The following is a 10,990-nucleotide window of genomic DNA, read 5'->3' as shown; positions in this document are numbered from 1 at the left end:
GTATTGTGTTTTAAGCCAGTGACACAAAATCTCAATGTAATCAGGCTGTAACACAACAAAATTAAAAGAAAAAGTCAAGGGGTGTGAATACTCTCTGAACGCAATGTACATTTTTGTTTTTTTGCTGTTTAAACATTAGGGAAAGATCAGATAGGTATCAGATATGCTGCCAATTATTTGCATATCTGATACCTATCTGAATTTACACTGCCTGTGTAAACAGCCTGTGTCCAGGAGATCTCCTTTTTGCATCTCCTGTCAAATTGACTCCAGAGTATACAGTGCATCAGTAGGATGTGAAGACACACACCTGTTCTGGCCTAGCATCTAGACTCCAAAAGGCACATCATCACTATCTTCTCATTTGAACGACGTCGTCTGTGTACTTGTTACTACCTCGTGATAATCACAATGTTGACAATATGCCAGGGTCAGACCTTGGAGCTGGAATTACGTAAGTGCTTTTGACACAACATCAAACTCTGGGTGTGGTGACCCACAATTCTAGCTCTGTTAGTTTGAGTATGGTGCTGTTAAGCACAGAGTTCTGGGTTTGAGACTTGCATGGGCCACATACAGCCACTGACTATAGCGTGTTCCCTGTAAGTCACTTTGCATCAAAATGTCTACTACACTCACTAAGTGATCATATCATCTGTGATCTGAAACTACTCAATGGCATGACTGGGGCCTCCATAGGTCTGCAATCCATCTCTTTCCACTGAATAAGATTCTAATTTCCAGGGACAAGTCTTAGCGCTTTATTCCTGCTGTTTCTCTCTGGTGTTAGTCTCCTTCTCCCCTCAGTAGAAGGAGGATGTCTGTGTTGGATCTGGAGGAATATGAAAAACAGCAGGAGGTGACACTTCCTTTCCTCCCTCTTCGCACGCACGCACACACACACACACACACACACACACACACACACACACACACACACACACACACACACACACACACACACACACACACACACACACACACACACACACCGTGCAGTTCAGCTTCACACACGCATGCAAGGACGCTGCGCCTTCTTCACCACGCTATCTGTGTGGGTGGACCATTTCAGTTTGTCCGTGATGTGTACGTCGAGGAACTTAAAACTTTCCACCTTCTCCACTACTGTCCCATCGATGTGGATAGGGGGCTGCTCCCTCTGCTGTTTCCTGAAGTCCACGATCATCTCTTTGTTTAGTTGACATTGTGTGTGAGGTTATTTTCCTGACACCACACTCCGAGGGCCCTCACCTCCTCCCTGTAGGCCATCTCGTCGTTGTTGGTAATCAAGCCTACCATTGTAGTGTCGTCTGCAAACTTGATGATTGAGTTGGAGGCGTGCATGGCCACACAGTCGTGGGTGAACAGGGAGTACAGGAGAGGGCTGAGAACGCACCCTTGTGGGGCCCCAGTGTTGAGGATCAGCGGGGTGGAGATGTTGTTTCCTACCCTCACCACCTGGGGGCGGCCCGCCAGGAATTCCAGGACCCAGTTGCACAGGGCGGGGTCGAGACCCAGGGTCTCGAGCTTAATGAGAGTACTATGGTGTTAATGCTGAGCTGTAGTCGATGAACAGCATTCGTACATAGGTATTCCTCTTGTCCAGATGGGTTATGGCAGTGTGCAGTGTGATTGCGTCGTCTGTGGACCTATTGGGGCGGTAAGCAAATTGGAGTGGGTCTAGGGTGTCAGGTAGGGTGGAGGTGATATGGTCCTTGACTAGTCTCTCAAAACACTTCATGATGACGGAAGTGAGTGCTACGTGGCGATAGTCATTTAGCTCAGTTACCTTAGCTTTCTTGGGAACAACAACAATGGTGGCCCTCTTGAAGCATGTGGGAACAGCAGACTGGGATAAGGATTGATTGAATATGTCCGTAAACTCACCAGCCAGCTGGTCTGCGCATGCTCTGAGGACACGGCTGGGGATGCCGTCTGGGCCTGCAGCCTTGCGAGGGTTAACACGTTTAAATGTTTTACTCACATTAGCTGCAGTGAAGGAGAGCCCGCAGGTTTTGGTAGCGGGCCGTGTCAGTGGAACTGTATTGTCCTCAAAGCGAGCAAAGAAGTTGTTTAGTTTGTCTGGGAGCAAGACATTGTAGTCCGCGACGGGGCTGGTTTTCCTTTTGTAGTCCGTGATGGTCTGTAGACCCTGCCACATACCTCTCATATCAGAGCCGTTGAATTGCGACTCTACTTTGTCTCTATACTGACGCTTAGCTAGTTTGATTGCCTTGCGGAGGGAATAGCTACACTGTTTGTATTCGGTCATGTTTCCGGTCACCTTGCCCTGATTAAAAGCAGTGGTTCACGCTTTCAGTTTTGCGCGAATGCTGCCATCAATCCACGGTTTCTGGTTGGGGAAGGTTTTAACTTCTCTGCGCTACGGATCCCTTTTACGGGATCATTTTCCTAAACAACCGCTGAATTGCAGGGCGCAAAATATTACTAACAATATTTATAATCATGCAATCACAAGTGAAATATACCAAAACACAGCTTAGCTTGTTGTTAATCCACCTATCGTGTCAGATTTTGAAAATATGCTTTGCAACGAAAGCAATCTAAGCTTTTGTGAGTGTATCAATCAATGCTAGAACAGTTAGCCTTATATTAGCTTGGTTAGTTTGGTCACGAAAGTCAGAAAAGCAATAAAATGAATCGCTTACCTTTGATAATCTTCGGATGTTTGCACTCACGAGACTCCCAGTTACACAACAAATGTTATTTTTGTTCGATAAATATTACTTTTATAACAAAAAAACGCCATTTGGGTTGCGCGTTATGTTCAGAAAACCAAAACCTCGTTCCGTTCGACGAAAATTCCAAAAAGTATCCGTAATGTTCGTAGAAACATGTCAAATGTTTTTTATAATCAATCCTCAGGTTGTTTTTAACAAACATAATCGATAATATTTTAACCGGACCGTAACCTATTCAATAAGAGAGAAAACAGTGGAGTTACCCCTCTCGCGCGCAGGAAGTAATCAGAGGACACCTGACTATTTTAGAAAAATCTCGCTCATTTTTCAAAATACAAGCCTGAAACTATGTCTAAAGCCTGGTCACAGCCTGAGGAAACCATTGGAAAAGGAATCTGGTTGATACCCCTTTAAATGGAAGAAAGACGGGCCAGGAAACACAGATAAAAAAATTCAATAAAAATCACTTCCGGGTTAGATTGTCTCAGGTTTTCGCCTGCAGAATCAGTTTTGTTATACTCACAGACAATATTTTGACTTTTTTGGAAACTTTGGAGTGTTTTCTATCCTAATCTGTAAATTATATGCATATTCTACGATCTGGACCTGAGAAATAGTCTGTTTACCTTGGGAACGTTATTTAAAAAAATAAAAACAATCTGACCCCTAGCGTCAAGAGGTTTAATAGACGCTGTGGGTACAACATCACCGATGCACTTGCAAACTCGCTAAACTCGCTCACCGAATCAGCGTATTCATCAATGTTATTGTCCGACGCTAAGCGGAACATATCCCAGTCCACGTGATCGAAGCAATCTTGAAGCGTGGAATACGATTGGTCGGACCAGCGTTGTTCAGATTTTCCGAAAGGAGGGCGGGGAAGGGCTTTGTATGCATCGCGGAAGTTAGAATAACAATGATCCAGGGTTTTGCCAGCCCGGGTCGCGCATTCGATATGCTGATAAAATTTAGGGAGCCTTGTTTTCAGATTAGCCTTGTTAAAATCCCCAGCTACAATAAATGCAGCCTCAGGATATGTGGTTTCCAGTTTACATAGAGTCAAATTAAGTTATTTCACGGCCTTCGATGTGTCTGCTTGGGGGGGATATAAACGACTGTGATTATGATCGAAGAGAATTCTCTTGGTAGATAATGCGGTCGGCAATTGATTGTAAGGAATTCTAGGTCAGGTGAACAAAAGAACTTGAGTTCCTGTATGTTGTTATGATCACACCACGTCTCGTTAATCATAAGGCATACACCCCCGCCCTTCTTCTTACCAGAGAGATGTTTGTTTCTGTCGGTGCGATGCGTGAAGAAACCAGGTGGCTGTACCGACTCTGATGACGTATCCCAAGTGAGCCATGTTTCCGTGAAACAAAGAACGTTACAATCTCTGATGTCTCTCTGGAAGACAACCCTTGCTCAGATTTCGTCTACCTTGTTGTCAAGAGACTGGACATTGGCGAGTAGTATGCTTGGGAGCGGTGCGCGATGTGCCCGTCTACGGAGCCTGACGAGAAGACCGCTCGTCTGCCCCTTCTGCGGCTTGTTTTGGGTCGCCGGCTGGGATTCGATCCATTGTCCTGGGTGGTGGACCAAACAGAGGATCCGCTTCGGGAAAGTCTTATTCCTGGTCGTAATGTTGGTGAGTTGACGTTGCTCTTATATCCAATAGTTCCTCCCGACTGTATGTAATAAAACTTAAGATTTCCTGGGGTAAGATTGTAAGAATTAACACATAAACAAACAAAATACTGCATAGTTTCCTAGGAATGCGAAGCGAGGCGGCCATTTACATTTACATTTAAGTCATTTAGCAGACGCTCTTATCCAGAGCGACTTACAAATTGGTGCATTCACCTTATGACATCCAGTGGAACAGCCACTTTACAATAGTGCATCTAGATCTTTTAAGGGGGGGGGGGGGGGCAGAAGGATTGCTTTATCCTAGGTATTCCTTGAAGAGGTGGGGTTTCAGGTGTCTCCGGAAGGTGGTGATTGACTCCGCTGTCCTGGCGTCGTGAGGGAGTTTGTTCCACCATTGGGGTGCCAGAGCAGCGAACAGTTTTGACTGGGCTGAGCGGGAACTGTACTTCCTCAGTGGTAGGGAGGCGAGCAGGCCAGAGGTGGATGAACGCAGTGCCCTTGTTTGGGTGTAGGGCCTGATCAGAGCCTGAAGGTACTGAGGTGCCGTCCCCCTCACAGCTCCGTAGGCAAGCACCATGGTCTTGTAGCGGATGCGAGCTTCAACTGGAAGCCAGTGGAGAGAGCGGAGGAGCGGGGTGACGTGAGAGAACTTGGGAAGGTTGAACACCAGACGGGCTGCGGCGTTCTGGATGAGTTGTAGGGGTTTAATGGCACAGGCAGGGAGCCCAGCCAACAGCGAGTTGCGGCCATCTCTGTCACTTGTTTTCATATGATGCTTTATAGTGAATTAATAGGTTGACATAATGCCGAAGGTCAGAACCAAAACTTTTGGTGAGGCTGCCCGTCAGTCACTATGGTCCTGGACTTTGGAACAGTCTGCCAGACAATCTGAGGCCCTCAGAAACCGTTGACATTTTTAAACGTCTTAAGACATACCTTTATTGGCTTTTTTTTAAACTTAGGGTCCTTTTAGTTGTCTCAGCCATTTGATCTACTTTAAAAAAATTGTTATCCCTTTCTATATATTTAATTTATTTGATCCCCTCATATCCCGCTGCATTAGTCTCTCATATCATCTCTTATTTGACCATTGTTTTAAAAAATTATTTATCTCAGAATTTTTATCCATGTCTAATAATAGATATGTTTTTTGTATTTTATCTTTCTCACTTTTTATTTTTTTATTTGTGAAGCAGCTTGAAATATATTTGTTGTAAGAAATGTGCTATTTAAAGAAAGTGTGTTTGATTGATTGATACAGTACTGTGCATAGACTGTAGACTGATTCCATCATCCCACTTCTGACTGTTCCCTCTACAGCACACATTGCAGGGAAAATACTCCCTCCAAACACAGACAAACACACGTACACACACCCGAGCATGGCACCCCTACCGCTTCCACACCTCTCTGCTCCCTGGCACCCTGTACCCACAGTCTAGGGGCACATGGCCAGAACTCAAGCCTGGCAAAACAATGTACACACTGTTGCTGAAGACACCATAACAGCTCATGTAAATAATGCACACATCATTTAAAATGGGAAAATCAAACAGAATATCACACATCAAAGGCTTCTAGAATTGTAGAAGGATTTCTTTTTTTGCCGTGGGGGGGGGTTGGTGTTTGTTGCACTGATATTTTGTGAGCACATTTATTTATCATTAGGTGAGCTTCCAATCCCCCGGCTGGCAGGAGTGCAGCTGTTAAGGGCTTCATCTGGAGCCAGTCAGTTTACATAAGAATCCAAAGCCATTTTAGTCTGGAGAAAGAAGCAATCACATCAGAAGGGCAGAGTGTTCAATGCTCATCCATTTAAAAGGGAAACCATTTTTTTTTAAAGCCCGCTGCTTTCTGCATGGTTAGCTCCCCAACATCGCTGTAATAGAAGAGAGGCCACTCTGTCAGCCAGAGAGCTGCGGCGGCTTGGCGAGCGGCGAGGGGAGAGCATGTGGTCGAGGAAGTACCCGACACTCTTCAAAACAAACAGTCTTTATGTTCAGCTGAGCAAACACAGGGCCGCCACAACGCACATCAAGATTGGGAGGGGTTGGATTGGGGGATAGGGGGGTAAACCCACATTTAAGTCCATTTTCAATTTCATGCCTAGAGAGACATGTATGGAAGCGCCCCCGACCATGTTTCATCCATACAGCTCTCATCCTCTCGCAATAACACACACACACCTCAGATATCACACACCATGCACACACACACACGCATGCACACACACACTGTTTTGTGTGTTAGCTGGATGCACTAAGATAACATTGATTTCAAACCGTTTGGATCCCAAAACTATTCAAAAGTATACTGTATGTATTTAAGCCATAGAAACAGATGCCTTTGTATCATACACAGTTCCACAACAGTCCCCCCACAGGCCAGACTGGTATCTGCCTCCCTCTTGAGTAAAGCTTGCTGTTGTGCTATTGTGCTTGTGCCCACATTTGAGAAAGGTCAGAAGGAATCCAATAATGGTGTTAGGAGAGCTCTTCAGAAGTGAGGTGAGAGACGGCCAGTGTTTGCAGACAGACAGATGTACACAGATTGTTTACAGCCTCTGACTTGGTTTGTCTGGGTCACCGAGTTCAACACAGCAACAGTAACCAGGGTATTGGAAGATACACTGGTTCCTTTAAAAAGAGCCTTTAAAAATAACTACATTGATTGACCAAATCTATTCTCCTTCTCTTAAGTTGTCTTTGAGATCCTAATGTATCGTATTGGATTCTATAAAACTGATTTAAAATATTAAGACCGTAAAGAAAATGGGTTGTCTCTTTTTCATGGTAGTGAAAAACTGGTTCACACACACACACACACACACACACACAGAGGATGACTTCAGTAGGAGTGAAAGCAGCAGTTCTCTATAATCTGCCAGGACCAATTCCCCTATCCTGGTTTCAAAAGTAAATGAAGAGTCTTAATAAAGGCCATCATAACATGGGTCTTTTTAAGTGAGACAGCCCCCCTCTTTACCAGGCAACCCCCTGATGGGCAAACACCTCTTTTCACCAATCTAATTTCCACCAATCAATACATGTAGCTTTCTGAAGACAGCCGTACACAGCCTTGCCCCCCCCCCCCTCCCCTCCTCCTCTCTCTTCCTTACAAAGATCAGACACTTATTTACGTTCCTCTAATTAGATGCTGTTTTTATTTACCCAACAATGTACCAGAGGAATCCCCAATTCTACTGCCCAGTCAATGAACTCCACAGTTGACATTTTCATGGCATTTTCATCCTGCTGTGATCAATACAGTCATTGAGACAATTACTCCTGGGCCATGAACAGTAGAGGCACATAATCACATGATATAATGCAGCCAGACACACTGCTTCAATACAAACCACTGATTCATTAGCTAAGGACTCTGGTTGCTGAAAAGTGTATTTTGTTTCCATTGTTTAAAAAAATATAACCAGTATATTGATATAAGGTAGAGAATTGCATTCATTTAATTGAAAGCAGTACAAAAAAACAGAACAATGTGCATTTATTGTCTCTGAACATAATCAGTTGTATGTCTTCGATGAACTTAAAATCGTAGTGTAATAATTATTTTTAAATGCCATGACTGATTTTGTTTGCATGTTACAATAAAGTAACGTTTGTTCCGTGCCTCAAAAGACCAGATGGTGGAGCCAAAAACTCAGCAGAGAACAACAAGAAGTGATTTCAGCAATGCACAAAGTCCTCAAATCCTCATAACTTGGTGCGTGTGTGTGTGTGTGCATGTACTGTATGTGTGGTGCATGCATGTGTGTATGTGTGCCTGTGTGTGTGTCCGCGCCTGTGTGTGTGTGTGTGTCTGTGCGCGTGCAGTTGTGCTTGTGTGTGAGAGTGTGTTTACTCCAGACTGTAAAAACCCTCAGTTGAGAAAAAGAGAACAGGGTTCATTTTCAAGCTTCGTCGCCTGGTAGTGGGCTATGGACGAATAATGACTGAATTCAACTGTGCTGGAACAGAAACACATTCCACACACTCTGCAAACACTAACTGCCAGAGAAAAACAACAACTACATCAGAACATTTACAAGTAAGAAAGCTCAGCGACGAGTGCCTCACACTCCTTTGAGTGAGATGAAACGTTGTTCCAGGATACTGCTAAATGCTTCACAAACTATATCTATGCTTTAAATGTGCTTCAACAACAACATCAATGGGAAGTGAGTGAATTTGAAAGGGAATCTTTTGGGGGAACCAAGGTCTTATTTGCGCTGTCAGAGGAGGATAAACCGTACAGGCAAGGCCACATTTTCTTTAGCTGCTTAAAGGAGAATATAATGCTTCAATGACAACACACATTTCCTCCATCAAAATATGTAGAAAAGATCATCTGATGTACAATAACACCACCTTCTGTGGTTCTTTATTTCTCTTTTAAATCACAATTGGCAACAGGTTTAAAAGACTTTCAATTTAGAGATTTTTCAAAGTGCAGGAATTTACAACAGAAAATAGCAGTTTAATTCTCCTGACAAAGACAAGACCATGTATGAGATATGATCGCCTTCTCAGTTTCACAGGGACCTGATCTGTATCAGTTTCAGAGGAACCTGACCTGTATCAGTTTCATGGGGACCTGACCTGTATCAGTTTCATGGGGACCTGATCTGTATCAGTTTCACAGGGACCTGACCTGTATCAGTTTCATGGGGACCTGACCTGAATCAGTTTCATGGGGACCTGACCTATTTCAGTTTCACAGGGACCTGATCTGTATCAGTTTCACAGGGACCTGACCTGTATCAGTTTCACAGGGACCTGACCTGTATCAGTTTCACAGGGACCTGATCTGTATCAGTTTCACAGGGACCTGACCTGTATCAGTTTCACAGGGACCTGACCTGTATCAGTTTCACGGGGACCTGACCTGTATCAGTTTCATGGGGACCTGACCTGTATCAGTTTCACAGGGAGCTGATCTGTATCAGTTTCACGGGGACCTGACCTGTATCAGTTTCACGGGGACCTGACCTGTATCAGTTTCACAGGGACCTGACCTGTATCAGTTTCACGGGGACCTGACCTGTATCAGTTTCACGGGGACATGACCTGTATCAGTTTCACGGGGACCTGACCTGTATCAGTTTCACAGGGACCTGACCTGTATCAGTTTCATGGGGACCTGACCTGTATCAGTTTCACGGGGACCTGATCTGTATCAGTTTCATGGGGACCTGACCTGTATCAGTTTCATGGGGACCTGACCTGTATCAGTTTCACAGGGACCTGATCTGTATCAGTTTCACAGGGACCTGACCTGTATCAGTTTCACGGGGACCTGACCTGTATCAGTTTCATGGGGACCTGACCTGTACCAGTTTCACAGGGACCTGACCTGTATCAGTTTCACAGGGACCTGACCTGTATCAGTTTTATGGGGACCTGACTTGTATCAGTTTTATGGGGACCTGACCTGTATCAGTTTCACGGGGACCTGACCTGTATCAGTTTCATGGGGACCTGACCTGTATCAGTTTCATGGGGACCTGACCTGTATAAGTATCAGGGGACCTGATCTGTATCAGTTTCACAGGGACCTGACCTGTATCAGTTTCATGGGGACCTGACCTGTATCAGTTTCATGGGGACCTGACCTGTATCAGTTTCACAGGGATCTGACCTGTATCAGTTTCATGGGGACCTGACCTGTACCAGTTTCACAGGGACCTGACCTGTATCAGATTCACAGGGACCTGACCTGTATCAGTTTAATGGGGACCTGACCTGTATCATTTTTATGGGGACCTGACCTGTATCAGTTTCAAGGGGACCTGACCTGTACCAGTTTCATGGGGACCTGACCTGTACCAGTTTCACAGGGACCTGACCTGTATCAGTTTCACAGGGACCTGACCTGTATCAGTTTCATGGGGACCTGACCTGTATCAGTTTCACGGGGACCTGACCTGTATCAGTTTCACAGGGACCTGATCTGTATCAGTTTCATGGGGACCTGACCTGTATCAGTTTCATGGGGACCTGACCTGTATCAGTTTCATGGGGACCTGACCTGTATCAGTTTCACAGGGACCGGATCTGTATCAGTTTCACAGGGACCTGACCTGTATCAGTTTCATGGGGACCTGACCTGTATCAGTTTCACGGGGACCTGACCTGTATCAGTTTCATGGGGACCTGACCTGTATCAGTTTCACAGGGACCTGACCTGTATCAGTTTCACGGGGACCTGACCTGTATCAGTTTCATGGGGACCTGACCTGTATCAGTTTCACAGGGACCTGATCTGTATCAGTTTCACAAGGACCTGACCTGTATCAGTTTCATAGGGACCTGACCTGTATCAGTTTAATGGGGACCTGACCTGTATCAGTTTCACAGGGACCTGATCTGTATCAGTTTCACGGGGACCTGACCTGTACCAGTTTCATGGGGACCTGACCTGTATCAGTTTCATGGGGACCTGACCTGTATCAGTTTCACAGGGACCTGACCTGTATCAGTTTCATGGGGACCTGACCTGTATCAGTTTCACAGGGACCTGATCTGTATCAGTTTCACGGGGACCTGACCTGTATCAGTTTCATGGGGACCTGACCTTTATCAGTTTCATGGGGACATGACCTGTATCAGTTTCAAGGGGACCTGACCTGTATCAGTTTC

Source organism: Salvelinus alpinus, chromosome 33 (genome assembly GCF_045679555.1).
Source record: "Salvelinus alpinus chromosome 33, SLU_Salpinus.1, whole genome shotgun sequence".
Lineage (NCBI taxonomy): Eukaryota > Metazoa > Chordata > Actinopteri > Salmoniformes > Salmonidae > Salvelinus > Salvelinus alpinus.
Note: the sequence above shows the minus strand (reverse complement) of the source record.